The sequence below is a fragment of the Oncorhynchus kisutch genome, linkage group LG20, assembly GCF_002021735.2.
Source record: "Oncorhynchus kisutch isolate 150728-3 linkage group LG20, Okis_V2, whole genome shotgun sequence".
In the NCBI taxonomy this organism is placed as follows: Eukaryota; Metazoa; Chordata; class Actinopteri; order Salmoniformes; family Salmonidae; genus Oncorhynchus; species Oncorhynchus kisutch.
The window spans coordinates 32274349-32294919 of NC_034193.2; positions in this window are offsets into that span (position 1 = coordinate 32274349).

Consider the following 20571-nt stretch of genomic DNA (forward strand, 5'->3'; position numbering starts at 1 on the left):
TGTACATTTTTCTACCATAAGCTGCATCCAATGTCATTTTAGAGACTTTGGCAGTACGTCCAATCGGCCTCACAACCGCAGACCACGTGTATGGCATTGTGTGGGCGAGCGATTTGCTAATGTCATTGTTGTGAACAGAGTGCCCCATGGTGGCAGTTGGGTTAAGGTATGGCAGACATAAGCTACGGAAAAGGAACAATTGCATTTTATCGATGGCAATTTGAATGCACAGAGATACCATGACAATATCCTGGAGGCCCATTGTTGTGCCATTCATCCGGCGCCATCACCTCATGTTTCAGCATGATAATGCACGGCCCCATGTCGCAAGGATCTGTACATAATTCCTGGAAGCTGAAAATGTCCCAGTTCTTTCATGGCCTGCAAAATTACCAGACATGTCACCCATTGGGCATGTATGGAATGCTCTGGATGGACATGTACAACAGTGTGTTCCAATTCACGCCAATATGCAGCAACTTCGCAAAGCCATTGAAGAGGAGTGGGACAACATTCCACAGGCCACAATCAACAGCCTGATCAACTCAATGCGAAGGAGATGTGTTGCGCTGCATGAGGCAAATGGTGGTTGTGATCCACGCCCCTACTTTTGTTTTATGGTACCAGTGACCAACCGATGCATATCTGTATTCCCAGTCCTTTGAAATCCATAGACATGGGCTTAATTTATTTATTTCAATTGACTGATTTCGTTATATGATCTGCAACTCAGCAAAATCTTTGAAATTGCTGCAGGTTGCGTTTATTATTTTGTTCAGTATATTATGGTCTGAGAATAACAATACTGGCAGACCAGGTATCAAATCAAATTCAGGACCTCAATACCAGGCGATGTCAGTGGAAGGCCCTATAAATTGTCAAAGACTCCAGCCAGCCAGTCTAGTCATAGACTGTTCTCTCTGCTACCGCATGGCAAGCGATACAGGAGCGCCAAGTCTAGGTCCAAAAGGCTTCTTAACAGCTTCTACCCCCAAGCCATAAGACTCCTGAACAGCTAATCAAAAGGCTACCCAGAATGTTTGCATTGCCCCCCCTTTTACACTGCTGCTACTCCGTTTATTATCTATGCATAGTCACTTTAAATTCTCCCTACATACATATTACCTCGACTAACAGGTGCCCCGCACATTGACTCTGTACCGGTACCCCCTGTATATAGCCTTACTACTGTTATTTTACTGTTGCTCTTTAAATTATTTGTAACTTTTATTTCTTAATGAACAAGTAATTTTCTTACAACTGCAGTGTTGGTTAAGGCCTTGTTAGTAAACATTTCACTGTAAGGTCTATACCCGTTGTATTCAGCGCATGTGTCAAATAAAATTTGATCTTAACTCAGAAAAGGTTGGTGACCAGGTGCTTAGACAACCTGGGTAGGCCACTGGCGTATCTTTTTCTAAAACTACCGCGAGTTCCGGTAATTTAGTGCAAGCAAAGAAAAATGATGATTAGATTTGAATGTAGGACGATTACTAGTAAAACCGTTGCCTTGCTATGCTTAAAAGTGTACAAAGTAAGATTAGCTTGCACGAGATGCTACAGCTAACAAAGGGAGAGCAGCCATTTAGTTTCCTCTGTCATGTTGAAATGCCTCCATCCTGCCCTTTGTACTTCCATTTGATTTCAGCTTTCTGCGATCAGTGACCTCTGGGGGTGAAGAATAAACAGAAAATGTATTTTTAATAATTAATTATGTGTGACACCCAACGTGTACAGTTGAAGTCGGAATTTAAAATACACTTAGGTTGGAGTCATTAAAACTCATTTTTCAACCACTCCACAAATTTCTTGTTAACAAACTATAGTTTTGGCAAGCTGGTTAGGACATCTAAATTTAGCATGACACAAGTCATTTTTCCAAAAATTCTTTACAGATAATTTTACTGTATCACAATTCCAGTGGTTCAGAAGTTTACATACACTAAGTTGACTGTGCCTTTAAACAGCTTGGAAAATTAAAGAAAATGTCATGACTTTAGAAGTTTATGATAGGCTAACTGACATCATTTGAGTCAATTGGAGGTGTACCTGTGGATATATTTCAAGGCCTACCTTCAAACTCAGTGCCTTTTTGCTTGACATCATGGGAAAATCAAAAGAAATCAGCCAAGACCTCAGAAAAATTATTGTAGACCTATTTCCAAACGCCTGAAGGTACCACGTTCATCTGTACAAACAATAGTATGAAAATATAAACATCACGGGACCACGCAGCTGTCATACTGCTCAGGAAGGAGACACGTTCTGTCTCCTAGAGATGTGTCTCCTAGAAAAGTGCAAATCAATCCCAGAACAACAGCAAAGGACCTTGTGAGATGCTGGAGGAAACATGTACAAAAGTATCTAAATCCACAGTATAACGAGTCCTATATCGACATAACCTGAAAGGCCGCTCAGTAAGGAAGAAGCCTCTGCTCCAAAACCGCCATAAAAAAGCCAGACTACGGTTTGCAACTGCACATGGGGACAAAGATCATACTTTAAGGAGAAATGTCCTCTTGTCTGATGAAACAAAAATACAACTGTTTGGCCATAATGACCATCGTTATGTTTAGAGGAAAAAGGGGGACGCTTGCAAGCCGAAGAACACCATCCCAACCGTGAAGCACGGGGTGGCAGGATCATGTTGTGGGGATGCTTTGCCGCAGGAGGGACTGGTGCACTTCACAAAATAAATGGCATCATGAGGAAAGGAAAAGTATGTGGATATATTGAAGCAACATCTCAAGACATCAGTCAGGAAGTTCCAAATGGACAATGACGCCAAGCATACTTCCAAAGTTGTGGAAAATTGGCTTAACTTCTTTGGGGTACCCCCCCTTCTTCTTCTCAATTTCCGCCTAAAGACATACCCTAATCTAACTGCCTGTAGCTCAGGCCCAGAGGCAAGGATATGCATATTCTTCATCAGTATCATTTGAAATGAAACAATCTGAATTGTGTGGAAATGTGAATTGAATGTAGGAGAATATAACACAATTGATCTGGTAGAATAAAATACAAGGAAATAAACATATGTTTTCTGTTTTTTATTGTTGCTGCATCATCTTTCAAATGGCCAAGAACAGCCAAACATACAGATAGGATGCTGTGGATGATTTGAATGAAGAACATAAGATGTCAACAATAGCTGAGCAAAGCTTGAGACAGATAACTTCAGAAATGAGCGAGCTACATGACATTGAGCATGAAGTCACCCAGGTGTCCCACACAAATGTACCCAAATGTACCGGTGGCCGAATTGGTACAGTGATACATTTTGAAGGAAAGAACTATATACAAAATACATAAATGCTATTCTAACACACCCCCCAAAAATGTGTATATATATATATATACATATATGAAAAAAAATATATAATAATAAACAAACAAATAACAGGGGTAACGATTTACACATTTTCTATTTACAATATTGTGAAGACCCTCAGTCCTCTACACAATATTGTGCTGCTGGTGCTATGGCCCATAGCAGTCTCTTTCTGCTGTAAAGCAGAGGCTTACTGAACAGGTGGTGCAGGTGATGGGGCATTTCCTGTGACAAAGGGCACAACGACGTCTCCCTACTGTGCCCTTGTTGCCCTGAGGCACATTCATGCCTGCAGAGATGAATCTGGGCAGGTGAACACACCTGGTTGGAGCAGAAGGTGCTGCAGTGTCACGGCCTACTCTGCAGTGCAGGTGCGGTTCCTCCTGCAGGCAGAGGAGGGTCGTTAGTGATTGGAGTCACCTGGGCTCAGGGTATTTAAACTGCTGTTTCACTAATCACTCTCTCTGCTCCTCCACATATGATCCTGTTTTGTTTGTTCCTTTGTAGTTTTGCATAGTTTTCACTGAGTCATTCACACACACAGATTCATGCATCCCTGCACTTCACAAGCACCTTACATTATGATACTTTCACACCTCATTCCTTTTTCTTTGTTTAAAGTTAATAGTTTGGTTTACAATAAAGAACCTTTTTGATTGGCCTATACCGGTTGTTCGTTTCCCCTAATTTTTGCCACAGGCTATGAACCGGCCTGTGACAAGAATGGACCTCCCTCTCCAGGGCAGCTAAGTTTGAGGGGCAGACAGGACTAGGAGCCGAGACTGGTATCCTTTTCTTTGTTGTTGGATGTTTTGAATATGTTGGGCCGAAATTTGGGTTGAGGGTGGGACCCTCATTTTAAGGAGGGGGGTGTCACGGCCTCCTCTGCAGTGCAGGGGCGGTTCCTCCTGCAGGCAGAGGAGGGTCGTTAGTGATTGGAGTCACCTGGGCTCAGGGTATTTAAACTGCTGTTTCACTAATCACTCTCTCTCTCTCTCTCTCTGCTCCTCCAGGTATGATCCTGTTTTGTTTGTTCCTTTGTAGTTTTGCATAGTTTTCACTCAGTCACCTCACACACACAGATTCACGCTTCCCTGCACTTTACATACACCTTACTTTCACACCTCATTCCCTTTTCTTTGTTTAATGTTAATCGTTTTGGTTTACAATAAAGAACCTTTTTGATTGTCCAATACCTGTTGTTCGTGCCCCTTCATTTTTGCCACAGGCTATGAGCCGGCCTGTGAAACAAGCTCCTGGATGAGCAGCTCCCTGAAGGCTAGCTGTAAGATGGGGGGCTGTCCACAGCTCTTGGCCATTTCCTTCTGGAGGATGAAGGAGTTCACCACAGCAATGTCAATGAAATGATAGAAACATGTTTTGTACCATTTCATGGTCTTGTGAAGAACATTGTGGCGCATCTGACAGGTCCACACCTCCCATGCTCTTGTTGTAGTCCTTCACAGCAGCTGGAATGGGGACATTTCTTGTGGTCCATGCCCTGGCACCGTCCTTCACACGCCTGGCGACGTGATCTCCACTGAAGGACTTGTGGATACTGGAGCACATGACCACCTCTCTGGTATCCATCCACTTCACAAACAGCAGGCCACCTTCACGGATCCATCGCATGGTACCCCGCTCAGCCCGCTTAGGCATGTCGTTCACCATGGTCTTTGGAAATCCCACCCTGTTGGTACGAATGGTGCCACAAGCCCACACCTCCCGCTTCCTCAGCTCTGTAAACAGGGTAGGGATTGTGTAGACGTTGTCCACAAACAGGTTTTAGCCCTTCCCCAGCAGTTGAAAATCCAATAACTCCATAACGGAATCATAACTCAGTCCATTATCGGTAGCAAAACTGTTTTTCCCCTCATAAACAAAAAAAATGCATGGAAAGCAACCGGGATTAGCCCCCAAAAAAGTGTAGGCACACACAGAATCAGCCAAAACAAACAGCTTGTAACCCCATTTGGTTGGTTTGTTACGCATGTATTGTTTGAGGCTGATTCTGGCCTTTGAGGCTACCATCCTCTGATCGATGGACAGGTTCTGGGCGGGCTGAAAATAAGTCTTGCAGGCATCAACGATGCTGGGATAGAGAGGTTTTATTTTACAGAGCCTATCAAACCTTGGTGTGCCTCTCTTCTTGTCATTCTCCCCATCAACTTCTGGGTCACTGATGTGAAGTGCCCGTGAGATAGTCAGAAACCCTTTAGAAGACATGAGTCATGGGGAAAGGCAGTTGATAGAGAGCTGACGTTTTCCAGTAGTCCCTTGGAGTTTTCAATTTCACCAAACCCTAATGACCATTGAAAAGTGGCAGAAAAGGTCTGACATGGAAATGGTCTTCCATGCCTCTTTCTTTCCTGCCTGCTTCTTAGCCCCATACTTATTGGTGTTCGCCACCAGGGAATCAACAACTGATGAGGTGAAAAACAGTTGAAAAGGTTGAAGGGGGCTGTGCTTTGCAGTCATGTCTAGTTGAGGTCCTGGCTGCCTTTTGGGTCTAAAAACTGGTGGATTTGGTTCCACATCATCTTCTAACACAGAGTGCCAACGACCCTCTGGCCCTCTGTCTGCAGGTTTCTCTCTTCCCCACCTCCTCTTCTTTGTCACTGAATTCACAACTCTAGATGGCCGGGTAGGTGTGGAGCCGGAGACAGCGGGGGTCCGGCTGGATGAACCAGCTTCAGAGAGAGATGGACACCTAGACATTGGCGGCTCATAATCAGAATCACTGCCACTGTGAAAGATTTTAAAAATCAGTAACAATACTTTCACGTATGAGCCCTGTATCAACACGTAAAATAAACTGATATATATATATAGAGTACAGGGAACATAATCACTATGGTGAAGTGCCGTTCCATTCCATGTTTATGTAAAATAAATGTAAAAGATATATCACACACGACAGTATTGCCAATGTGTACTTTACACATTTCATTACAGATGATATTTTTATATATTGCAAATAAAATAAGAAAATCAACAAAAAAAATCTCTAATGAATAATATTTCATATTAATTTCAAACAATGACATTAGCATTAGAATTTACCAATCCAGCATGGCATCCTCGCCGTGCAGAAACATTTATTCCGCCTGGGAGTCAAAACTAGCAGAACTAGCTTCGCTGAAAGATTCATCTTCCTGAAGAAACTCTTCCTGAAGAAACTCTCGCTGTCTCGATCAAATTTGCATTGGCGAATGAACCTCTTTTACGCCAGAGTTTACGACAAAGGCTGGTCTTCGAATGAATAACCATTACATATTGCCGTTTACCTTAGCTCATTGGCTATCTTCCAAGCTATATTTCAAGATGATCAGTGGTAATTGGGCCAAAATACAGTCAATCAACGATAGACCAGTCCTACCATTGGTGCGCAATGAGGTCATTGATTGGTGTCTTCAAATCGGTTTGTTTCTGGTCAATACATCCCGGGGAAAAAACTATAATGTATGGTTGTGTTAGTAACAACCAGAGGATTGCAATGAAACCATGACTGGATAAACGTTTGTTTAGTGTGTGTAATTACCACGAACGCATTGTCCAAAGTTGAATGAGACGGAAATCACGACGCAACCGGTTTACAAATGTTTCGTGTTAGGCTATAAATATAGATTTTATCAAACAAAACAAACATTCACTGTGTAGTTAGGACACTTGGCATTGCCACCAGAGGAAGATCTTCAATGGTAAGCAATTTATTTTATTATTATTTCTGACTTTCGTGACGCTAATGCTTGGTTGGAAAATGGTAGTAATACTTGTGTGTGTGGGGCAGGAATTGTGAAAAACTGAGTTCAAATGTATTTGGCTAAGGTGTATGTAAACTTCCGACTTCAACTGTATCAACTTTAACAAGCGGTACTTATGATATCCAGCCAATCTCAACTGATTGGATATCGATGTCTAATTCAATAACTAAGAGGTAGAAGTGCCAGATTTAGCTTTTTCAAATGGACATTTTAAATAATATCCAAGTTGATTGGTTTATACAAATGAGACAATAGAAACTTTTCCACATTAACCTTGATACAGCTACGCTTTCAGGTTAAATAGCTTATACAGGTTTGATTTATCATTAACATTGAACATTTATATTTTATTTCTGCGTTTTGTGTAGCGCCTGCAGGGTTGAAATATTATTTCTATCTTTGTTTACTGTTGCGCTATCATCAGATAATAGCTTCTTATGCTTTCGGTGAAAAGTATTTTTGAAATCTGACATGTTGGCTGGATTCACAACGAGTGTAGCTTTAATTTGGTATCTTACATGTGTGATTTAATGAAATAGTATTTTATTTGAATCTGGCGCTCTGCATTTTCCCTGGCAATTGGCCAAGTGGGACATTTGCATCCACCCTATCCCAGAGAGGTTAAGGGGACTTCATACGGTTATTCCACCTCACTTCCATCAGCTGGGACTTCACCATCCTCTTGGAGTATCCTCCCAGAAGACTCAGGAAGGCCTGCTACCCAGTGGACAGTCCTGGCGTCACTCCCATCCATTTGGCTGGACTCTGCAGACATCTCAGAGATCACGGCACCACTCGATAGAGATCCGTGACCCTCTGGTTCCTCCCACGAAGGCAAAGACAGAAAGTTGACTGGCGTAATCAGGTTCCTATGCACGGTTTTGATGCATCCAGTAGTAGGGTGTTGGCATACGATATGTGTTCAGTGAGCTGTTCTTCGCAACCACTGTGTACACCACACTCTTCCAGAGATCAGCCAGTTTCTTCTTGCCCCTCTCCCCCTTGTTAGCAAGTAGAACTCTGTCTCCCTTCTGCACCGAGTGACCCTTAGACCGTCTGTGACACCATCATCCCATCGGCGATGGGCATGGAGGACAGCAGACACCTCTTCACAGGAAGCCAACCCACTGACACCGTCTCCAGCTCTACTCAACTCACTCCCAGGAGCCATAGGCGTTCTACAGCCAGCCTCTGGCTGCTCACAGGAGAGACGGAACATGTCTTGTACATCATCCACTCGAAGACTTCTGGCTTCCTCCAGCAGGACCTCATATGGAATTCTTGTCAGTCGGTGCAGAGCTTTGGAGCGGACAAATGGCTCTCTGCTCAAAGCATCAGCAACGAGATTCCCTGGTATGATCAAAATCAAAAGGTGCCAGCTTTGCAACCCATTTCTGCTCGCATGCATGTGGATTGTTGTCGGTCCACACAGTAAACTTATGCCCTCGCATAAACTTATCATGAATGGCCCATTTCATGGCTAGAAATTCCAGCCGGTGAGCAGGACACTTGGATTGTGCATGATTAAGAGATTTACTAGCAAATGCTATTGGCCTGGCTATGGCCTTCCCATCTTGCACTTGGGATAGTACAGCTCCCAAACCACTAGTAGATGCATCAACAGAAAGTAAAAATGGCTGAGAAAAATCTGGATGAGCCAGCAGTGCCTGGTCAACTAGTGCTGCTTTCAAAGCCTCAAAAGCAAGTTGACATTCGGCAGTACAGTCTGCAGCAGTAAGTCTGCGAGAGGGACCAGGCCTCTTTCTGCCCTTGCCTCTCCTAGGCTTCTTCTGACCTGTAGTCAGCTGAAACAATGGCCTAGCAACCATGGAACAATTCTCAATGTAGTGTTGATAGTATACTACCATAGCAAGGAAAGAATGGATTTTGCTAGGAGACGGAGTGACACCATCAGCTTCCATCACCCCACTCTCAGTCACATTTAAAATGGTTTGAACCTTAGCAGGGTCAGTGGCTACACATTGTACTTTTGCCACGTTATGGTAACCTGCTTGCTGCTTGACATCATCAAAATCCTCCAATGCAATGCAAGGGTACACATCTTCCACTTTAGCATTTCGTCAGGGTAACTGGTGAAGTTGTTGGATTCACAATCTTCACAGGGAGCCATCCATCCCTCCACAGAGGCGTAACTACTCTCCCTACTAATATGTGTCGAAACACACAATGAGACGTGCTGGGCTCGACAACAACAGTACTGCCCACAGAGAGTTTTGTCTTTGGGGGTAGGTGGCCCCACACCAGATGCTCACTCATAGGTTGGAGTGTTACTGCTCTCTTCAACTTAATGGTGCCCACTTTATCTGGGAAGGAGTTTCCTCTCCATCTCTCCAGATTTGATAGGAGACGCAGGAACTGGCTGTCATCACACTGGTCAGAAGGACCTGGCGTACCCACCACCCGCCAGTAGCTGTCATTCGATTTGAACTGTCTAATCAGAGACTTCAACACATTAGTGCCCACAATGATTTCATCAACCTGCCCATCTACAATAAGCACTGGGACGACATAACTGAATCCATAAAGCTGTATTTTTGAGTAACACATGCCCACTGGGCTAGTTTGCGTCCCACCACAACCCACCAGGATGTCTGAAGGAGCTAGAAAGTTCCCCTCTACCACTCCCGCCCCCCTCAACCGAGGTACAATATCTGGGCGCAGAGTAGTAGCCATGGACCCACTATCTAACATCCCCTTCAGCTCAACTTTATCCTGTACAAGCACGGTGGTGTAAAACATACTGTCATTCTGAGTAATTCTCATTGTGTTCTGAAAAATTACTCTGTTGTTCTTGGGTACTGACTCACAAAAATAAGAGTAAACAGATTGGATGTCATCATCAGTGGAGGAAAAATTAGACTGCCTCACGTTGCCCTCCTCAGAATGGAGGCTTTCTAGTTTTCCTGAGACCTGCCAGTCTGTCCACATCCAGGGATCTGTTGCTGCCCAGTCTCACGACAGTCAAAGCTCATGTGGCCCGGAGAGAAGCACTTGAAACACAGCTGGTGCATCTGACAGTGAGCTTTGGTCCAGTGATATGTGCTTCCACAGACAGAGCACTCACACTGATGTTTGGGGAACTGTTTACGGGGCCCTCTGTTCACAGACTGAGTATTGCTGACAAGAGCCTTCTCTAGCATACTCAAAACTTTCTCTAATGTCCCACCCTCAGAGGCAGATGGGGCCTGCTCTGCTTCACGGCCACATCGCGAAAAAGATTTAGGTCTGCTCACAGAATCCACATTCTCCTGGGTGGAGTCAAAGTCAGCAGCCAACTGCTGTGAAAGTTGTGTTCTACATACTTTACGCTCCCTTTAACAGTTCATCCAAATGATCCTGTACCTCACTGGCTGTCCAGTCACGAAGGGGTTTGCATTTGAACACTTGGGCCAACTCTTTATCAGGACAGTTGCGTACAAACATGACTGCCAACTCTGAGCACTGATTGGGCAAGGTTCTACCCTCACTTACAAGGTACTGTTCAGCTGCCTCTGCAGCTTTGTTAAGCCTAATCCAGAAATCTAGTGGACCCTCATTCGCTTATGGTTTGATTGAGTAGAAATCAGCTAATGGCATACCTGAGCAGACAGTATCCCCAAAGTGTTGCTTGAGAACACTGAAAACTGCCTTATCATCTGTGACAACAGGGTTGTTACGCATCCAGACTTTGGTCACATCCCGTGCCCTCCCCATGAGCCTAGATATCACCCCCCCAACATTCTCAGGGCCAGTGTAACCCCTCTTCTCTAGGTAGACTCCCATTAACTCCTCCCACTCCAGGACAGACTACTTATCTGAGCCATCACCCCTAAAGAAAAGTGGAGCACAAACATTGACTTCACAACCAGATTCAGCTTGGATGCATCAATAAAAGTTGACCCACATTGCTCACAGGGGAAATTGCTGGGGTTGTTGAGGGGAATGGGCAGGAGAAAGACTCGAAGTCCCAGGCTCTAGTAAACTCGCTCTGATAGATTCTCCTATCTCTGAACCAATCTGCTTAATAAGGTCACTAAACTGACTCGGAGGTGTCACATTATTACTGAGGACTGGGGATGATGGTACATCAAAAGACAGAAGTGGGATACCCTGATCAGGTGGAGTAAACAGCCTACCCCTCCCAGTGCTTGTAAACTCAGGACTAGTAAACACTCTACTCCCAGGAGCTGACTGTACAAATTGTGTAAATGCAAGGACACCCCTCCCTCTACCCACACTAAAATCCCCAGCATAAGTCACTTATGGACTTGAGTCTTCCATGGCTCAATAGAGCACGAAAATATGTAAAATACTGCATACAAATAAAATGCAATAAACAAATTCCTTCAAAACAAGCAAATAAACACAACTACCCTTATCTAGTGAATATGCTACATTCACCTTCACTATTTACAGTATAAATTCACTTATAGCAAACCATCAACAAATGCGCATGCACAGATCGCGCATCTCATCCACATGCACAGCTCCAATGGTCGGCTTGAGCTGACAGTCGGCAGGTCGCGGCACCAGTTTGTAGCATGGTTCGTTCTGCGTTGTGTACTTTTAATTAGGACGCTGCCGCAACTGAAGGTCTGCTAGTGGAATTAGTTTCATTAGTTTCAAATGACACTCAAGTCTTGGGAAAAACAATACATTGTTTTGCAGTTAACCATGATATAATATAATACTATGACCACACACACATCTAAATATTGCACTTGGGAAGAAAAAAAACCCATCTTAAAGTAGAAATAGAGTGAAACAGGCATTCTATTTTTGCTCTATTAAAGTGGCCACTATAGTAGACTCAATCAAGTGCACGTGTACAAAAATAACGTTCACTGAGTAAAAAAATGTAATAATCCCCCCTCACAAACATTACTGTCATATTCAACAAAAGCAAAATCTTTGGGCTACACTGCACATTATTACATTGTACATTTTCTGCCTGATCGACAAAGTGAGAAGGAGGGAAAGTGATTGGTGTTCCTTTAACCTCTAGTGGCATCCAGCTTAAGCCAGGCCCAGCTCCACTTGTTTATTAACAAGCAACGCCTCATTTTCACCTAATTCTCTCATTCTGAAAATTAACAACATACTATGGAGGGAAAACATTAGTTCATTAGCTAGTTAACAATTCAGATTGCCAGGGTCCAGTAAGCAACTAACGTGTTATAACTTGAGGAAATTTAGCTCATCTGATGTTGTAACGAGCTGTCTGACTTTATTAACCAGCTAATTTTCACACCATAAATTATCAAATAATTTAGTTTAAGTAGGCTAATATATCTCAACATTTCTCTGGCTAGCTAATGGAGAATTCGATGCTAACAATGCAAGACCCACCACACTTTCTACCTCACCTCAAGCTTTCCAAATGTCAGTTGTTTTTCAGTTACAGCTCATGAAGTACGCTGACTTCCGGCGCCGACAGAGATGGCCGCCTCGCTTCGCGTTCCTAGGAAACTATGCAGTTTTTTGTTTTTTTACGTGTTTATTTCTTACATTAGTACCCCAGGTCATCTTAGGTTTCATTACATACAGTCGAGAAGAACTACTGAATATAAGAGCAGCGTCAACTCACCATCAGTACGACCAAGAATATGACTTTCGCGAAGCGGATCCTGTGTTCTGCCTTTCACGCAGGACAGCGGAATGGATCCCAGCCAGCGACCCAAAAAAACGACTTTGAAAAAAAAGAGGGAAACGTAGCGGTCTTCTGGTCAGACTCCGGAGACGGGGACATCGTGCACCACTCCCCAGTATACTTCTCGCCAATGTCCAGTCTCTTGACAACAAGGTTGATGAAATCCGAGCAAGGGTAGCATTCCAGAGGGACATCAGAGACTGTAACGTTCTTTGCTTCACGGAAACATGGCTCACTGGAGAGACTCTATCGGAGTCGGTGCAGCCAGCTGGTTTCTCCACGCATCGCGCCGACAGAAACAAACATCTTTCTGGTAAGAAGAGGGGTGGGGGCGTATGCCTTATGGCTAACGAGACGTGGTGTGGTCACAAAAGCATACAGGAACTCAAGTCCTTCTGTTCACCTGATTTAGAATTCCTCACAATCAAATGTCGACCGCATTATCTACCAAGGGAATTCTCTTCGATTATAATCACAGCCGTATATATTCCCCCCCAAGCAGACACATCGATGGCTCTGAACGAACTTTATTTGACTCTTTGCAAACTGGAATCCATACATCCTAAGGCTGCATTCATTGTAGCTTGGGATTTTAACAAGGCTAATCTGAAAACAAGACACCCTAAATTGTATCAGCATATCGATTGCGCAACCAGGGCTGGCAAAACCTTGGATCACTGCTATTCTAACTTCCGCGACGCATATAAGGCCCTGCCCCGCCCTCCTTTCGGAAAAGCTGACCACGACTCCATTTTGTTGATCCCTGCCTACAGACAGAAACTAAAACAAGAAGCTCCCACGCTGAGGTCTGTTCAACGCTGGTCCGATCTGATTCCACACTTCAAGACTGGTTCCATCATGTGGACTGGGATATGTTTCGTATTGCGTCAACATTGACGAATACGCTGATTCTGTGTGCGAGTTCATTAGAACGTGTGTTGAAGATGTCGTTCCCATAGCAACGATTAAAACATTCCCAAACCAGAAACCGTGGATTGATGGCAGCATTCGCATGAAACTGAAAGCGCGAACCACTGCTTTTAATCAGGGCAGGGTGACCGGAAACATGACCGAATACAAACAGTGTAGCTATTCCCTCCGCAAGGCAATCAAACAAGCTAAGCGTCAGTATAGAGACAAAGTAGAATCTCAATTCAACGGCTCAGACACAAGAGGTATGTGGCAGGGTCTACAGTCAATCACGGATTACAAAAAGAAAACCAGCCCCGTCACGGACCAGGATGTCTTGCTCCCAGGCAGACTAAATAACTTTTTTGCCGGCTTTGAGGACAATACAGTGCCACTGACACGGCCTGCAACCAAAACATGCGGCCTCTCCCTCACTGCAGCCGAGGTGAGTAAAACATTTAAACGTGTTAACCCTCGCAAGGCTGCAGGCCCAGACGGCATCCCCAGCCGCGCCCTCAGAGCATGCGCAGACCAGCTGGCTGGTGTGTTTACGGACATATTCAATCAATCCCTATCCCAGTCTGCTGTTCCCACATGCTTCAAGAGGGCCACCATTGTTCCTGTTCCCAAGAAAGCTAAGGTAACTGAGCTAAACGACTACCGCCCCGTAGCACTCACTTCCGTCATCATGAAGTGCTTTGAGAGACTAGTCAAGGACCATATCACCTCCACCTTACCTGACACCCTAGACCCACTCCAATTTGCTTACCGCCCAAATAGGTCCACAGACGATGCAATCTCAACCACACTGCACACTGCCCTGACCCATCTGGACAAGAGGAATACCTATGTGAGAATGCTGTTCATCGACTACAGCTCGGCATTTAACACCATAGTACCCTCCAAGCTCGTCATCAAGCTCGAGACCCTGGGTCTCGACCCCGCCCTGTGCAACTGGGTACTGGACTTCCTGACGGGCCGCCCCCAGGTGGTGAGGGTAGGCAACAACTTCTCCACCCCGCTGATCCTCAACACTGGGGCCCCACAAGGGTGCGTTCTGAGCCCTCTCCTGTACTCCCTGTTCACCCACGACTGCATGGCCACGCACGCCTCCAACTCAATCATCAAGTTTGCGGACGACACAACAGTGGTTGGCTTGATTACCAACAACGACGAGACGGCCTACAGGGAGGAGGTGAGGGCCCTCGGAGTGTGGTGTCAGGAAAATAACCTCACACTCAACGTCAACAAAACTAAGGAGATGATTGTGGACTTCAGGAAACAGCAGAGGGAACACCCCCCTATCCACATCGATGGAACAGTAGTGGAGAGGGTAGCAAGTTTTAAGTTCCTCGGCATACACACCACAAACAAACTGAATTGGTCCACCCACTTCAACCTCAGGAGGCTGAAGAAATTCGGCTTGTCACCAAAAGCACTCACAAACTTCTACAGATGCACAATCGAGAGCATCCTGTCGGGCTGTATCACCGCCTGGTACGGCAACACAACCGTAAGGCTTTCCAGAGGGTAGTAAGGTCTGCACAACGCATCACCGGGGGCAAACTACCTGCCCTCCAGGACACCTACATCACCCAATGTTACAGGAAGGCCATAAAGGTCATCAAGGACAACAACCACCCGAGCCACTGCCTGTTCACCCCGCTATCATCCAGAAGGCGAGGTCAGTACAGGTGCATCAAAGCTGGGACCGAGAGACTGAAAAACAGCTTCTATCTCAAGGCCATCAGACTGTTAAACAGCCACCACTAACATTGAGTGGCTGCTGCCAACACACTGACTCAACTCCAGCCACTTTAATAATGGGAATTGATGGGAAATGATGTAAAATATTTCACTAGCCACTTTAAACAATGCTACCTAATATAATGTTTACATACCCTACATTATTCATTTCATATGTATACGTATATACTGTACTCTATATCATCTACTGATTCTTTATGTAATACATGTATCACTAGCCACTTTAACTATGCCACTTTGTTTACAAACTCATCTCATATGTGTATACTGTACTCGATACCATCTACTGTATCTTGCCTATGCCGCTCTGTACAATCACTCATTCACATATCTTTATGTACATATTCTTTATCCCCGTACACTTGTGTGTATAAGACAGTAGTTTTGGAATTGTTAGTTAGATGACTTGTTGGTTATTACTGCATTGTCGGAACTAGAAGCACAAGCATTTCGCTACACTCGCATTAACATCTGCTAACCATGTGTATGTGACAAATAAAATTTGATTTGATCTCCCCCGTCTCCATGGTCAGGCTTCTCACCAACCTCTTCATTATCATTCAGGGGATGCGCTGTTGTAAGTTAACTGGTAAACTGCCTTTAAACTCTTCTGCTGTCTTTCCAGAGGTCAGCATCCCGGAGTTGCCTCTTCACTGTTGATGTTGAGAATGGTGTTTTGCGGGGACTATTTAATGAAGCTGCCAGTCAAGGACTTGTGAGGCATCTGTTTCTCAAACTAGACACTCTAATGTACTTGTCTTATTGATCAGTTGTGCACAGGGGCCTCGCACTCCTCTTTCTATTCTTGTTAGAGACAGTTTGCGCTGTTCTGTGAAGGGAGTAGTACACAGTGTTGTACCTGATCTTCAGTTTCTTGGCAATTTCTCACATGGAATAGCCTTCATTTCTCAGAACAAAAACAGAGTGAAGAGTTTCAGAAGAAGGATCTTTTGAGCCTGTAATCAAACCCACAAATGCTGATGCTCCAGATACTCAACTAGTCTAAGGAAGGCCAGTTTTATTGCTTCTTGAATTTTTCAGGTGTGCTAACATAATTGCAAAAGGGTTTTCTACTTATCAATTCGCCTTGTAAAATGATAAACTTGGATTAACTAACACAACGTGCCTTTGGAACAAAGGAGTGATGGTTGCTGATAATGGGCCTCTGTACACCTATGTAGATATTCCATAAAAATAAAAAGCAGTTTCCAGCTACAATAGACATTTACAACATTAACAATGTCTACACTAATTCTGATCAATTTGATGTTATTTTAATAAACAAAAAATTGCTTTTCTTCTAAGCAAGGACATTTAAGTGACCCCAAACTTTTGAATGGTAGTGTATACCAGGAGATGTGCCAGGCCAGTCTGTTGACTCATCCAGCTGGTTTGAGAATTGAGTACGCCTACGAGGCTGAGCTGGCCAGCACTTCTATTTCTCAGGGAGTCCATTTATACACCTCCCCTGCTTTTAACTTACTATTTATAAATCAGCCATTGCTTTAAAACCATCCTAGCGCCATAAAGGTTCCATTATAAGACTTCAAACTCACTATATATTGTATTTACTTTGCCATCATGGCCTTTTTTGCCTTTACCTCCCTTCTCACCTCATTTGCTCACATTGTATATAGACTTGTTTATACTGCATTATTGACTATGTTTGTTTTTACTTCATGTGTAACTCTGTGTCGTTTTATCTGTCGAACTGCTTTGCTTTATCTTGGCCAGGTCGCAATTGTAAATGAGAACTTGTTCTCAACTTGCCTACCTGGTTAAATAAAGGTAAATAAATTAAAGGGAAACTCCAGTCTCACTTGAATAACATCTAGCCTAGTTTAAATCTGGTGTTTCTAAGGTCAGTTCTCTGAACAGGAAATAAGGCCTAAACTGGCTAGCCCTTCCCTGAATAATACCTCAGAGGATATAGATTGCACAAGTTTCTGACCTTCATCACATCGCTCTAAGCCAGACAGAGGGTGTTAGATGTTCAGGGTTGGCTCAGTGCCATTGTCACCCATGACAGTATGTAGCATTTGGCAGTGCCAATTAGCCTGGTCCTCAGATTACCAGACAGATTTTTTTGCGAAATAACTGAGTTCTAAGACTTATTTGCAAATAATGATCAACATAACATCAATGTGTAGGACATTTACTGTATTACAGAGAAGAATATCAGGTATATTTTGCTCCAGAGAAGTAGCTCATTGTTCCCTCGTTGGTGCAGATGCTAGCCTAGCATCTAACTAAAGTTAGCTAGATTTCAAGCTAGCCAGGTTTCCTTAGCAGCTTGAGGAGTAAGAGTAGCCTACGTTACTTCCATGACCAAAGCTGGTGGGAGTACCGTTAAGGGCAGTGGTGTCTCGCTATCACAGGTGAAGGTTCTTTTAAAAGAACAAAAAGAGTTCTACAACAGTTGTTACGAGAAATACACTACATGACCAAAAGTACATAGACACACTTGGCAAACATCTCATTCCAAAATCATGGGCATTAATATGGAGTTGGTCCCCCCTTTGCTGCTATAACAGCCTTCACTCTTCTGGGGTGGCTTTCCACTAGATGTTGGAACATTGCTGCTGGGACTTGCTTCCATTCAGACACAATAGCATTAGGGAGGTCGGGCACTGATATCAGGCGATTAGGCCTGGCTCGCAGTTGATGTTCCAATTCATCCCAATGGTGTTTGATGGGGTTGAGGTCAGGGCTCTGTGCAGGCCAGTCAAGTTCTTCCAAACCGATCTCGACAAACCATTTCTGTATGGACCTCGCTTTGTGACCGGGGGCATTTTCATGCTGAAACAGAAAAGGGCCTTCCCCAAACTGTTGCCACAAAGTTGGAAGCACAGTATTGTCTAGAATGTCATTGTATGCTGTAGCGTTAAGATTTCCCTTCACTGGAACTAAGGGGCCTAGCCCGAACCATGAAAAACAGCCCAGACCATTATTCCTCCCTCACCAAACTTTACAGTTGGCATTGGGACAGGAAACATTTTCCTGGCATCTTCCGAACTCGGTAGAGTGTTGCAGCAAAGGACAGACAATTTTTACATACTACAGCACTCGGTGAACCCATTCTGTGAGCTTGTGTGGCCTACAACTTAGCGGCTAAGCAGTTGTTGCTCCTAGAAGTTTCCACGTTACAATAACAGCACTTACAGTTGAGCAGGGCAGCTCTAGTAGGGCAGACATTTTACAAACTGACTTGTTGGAAAGGTGGCATCCTATGATGGTGCCACATTGAAAGTCACTGAGCTCTTCAGTAAGGCCATTCTACTGCCAATGCTTGTCTATGGAGATTGCATGGCTATCTGCTCGATTTAACACACCTTTCAGCAAAAGGTGTGGCTGAAATAGCCGAACCCACTAATTTTAAGGGATGTCCACATACTTGCGTGCGTGTATATTGGCTCTGCCATTAGCTATCTTGATGCAGTGACATTTTTATTTAAAAAATTAAGCTGGGGTAGTCCCAGTCCCTATGTAAACAGACATTGATTTCACATAGGCCTAACTAACGAAAAGGCTATACTTTGAAGTAGCCCAAGATAGTAGCCCAAGATAGACCAGAGCCTGTCGTTTCCAATGGGAGTAAATTAATTATAGTGGGCAGAATAAACAAGGTGGGCAGAGCCAAGCACGAGCTAGTAAGATCCTATCGGCACGTTCTAGCATTTATTTGCATATTTCTATTAGGGAACACCTACTCTGAAGTGCCTTGTGCAGCAACTCAATTCACCCTTGCACTCCTAAACAGCGAAATGTATAGAACTTTAGCAAGGGTAATGTCTGCAAAACGCAGTCCACTCTGTTACAGATTATAGTTTAGAGAACAGAAAACTGTATGGAGATCAAATGTTTCATAAATGAGAAAATGTGCAGAATGTCAGCCAAAATCCATCTAGCTCAATCTTCTCCCACTGCAGGCCACTGTGATTCCTCGCATCGCCATATTCAGTTGTAAGCGAAAACGCAAACCGGATGCTTTAGATTTTAACATCCGGTGAAATATCTGGCTCATTGTTCCATCTGCGGTGGTAACACAGATAGAATAATGATTCAAAGTTTTTGGGGGTGCTACCGGCGTTAGCTAGCTAGTAAGGTTAGCTTGGTGTGCTTGACTAGCTAATGTGAACAATTTGTTTAACTATGAAGTTGTAAACCATGTGTCAAATAACGTGCCAAATATTTAACTACATAAAGTTAGCTATGTGTCTAGCTAAAATGATGTGATGGCTAGCTAACGTTAGATAGTGGACTCTTTGCTATGGAAAATGGCTGGCTAACAGTTAACTAGCCAGCTTTCAATGACGAGGCCTTCACAAAAGACAGTAAAATAAAGTTGACCCAGCGATTTTACAAATCAACATTAACCATGAGAGAAGTTCCCCTTCTCATTTTTACAATGACGGCTACCACAGCGGTATCCGCCATCGACCCCGAAATATTCCACTAATGTGTAGGACCTACCCGCTGACATTTCTGACAATAGATTTGCAGCAAACCACCCGGCGTTTTTAGGAGCGACAGAGCGAGAACACCACCATAGAAGACCGAAATGATTACAAAGATGGAAAAGGCCTATTGCACCCGTCTCCTAATATGGGAATGCACCTTTGGACTATAATAAACATATTACAGTATGGATAAATTATAGTACTCGGTCTCTACTTTTGTTTGACGTTCTAAATCAATAGAGTCCCGAGATTCAAGTTCAATTATTCCATTTTCCACAAAGAGGAAGAACCCATAGTGGTTTATTGTATATGTACAGTAACAGAAATATGTAAATGCAGTATATGAGGATATTCCAAGATGGAATCTGAAAACTGTTTACTTGAACAAAGAGTATTATACATCAGAGCCCATCATTCATTTTTTTTTTTTAAATATGGCTGTGAGAGTAAAACAGGTGGGGGGCAGACAGGGATGTTTGTGAAGTCCAGTTTTCCAACTAACCTTTTTCAAACCTGTTTTGAGCAATGTTTTCCTCGGGACCAAACACCAAGTGTGCAACTCTATTGTCCGGACCTAGTAAATAGTCTAACTGTATTTGCATAACAATGGAATTCAATCTAAAGGGAGCATGAGGTTGACATGTGCTTAGTGTCATAGGGGCAGATAGAACAGTTTGTGCTGACATGATA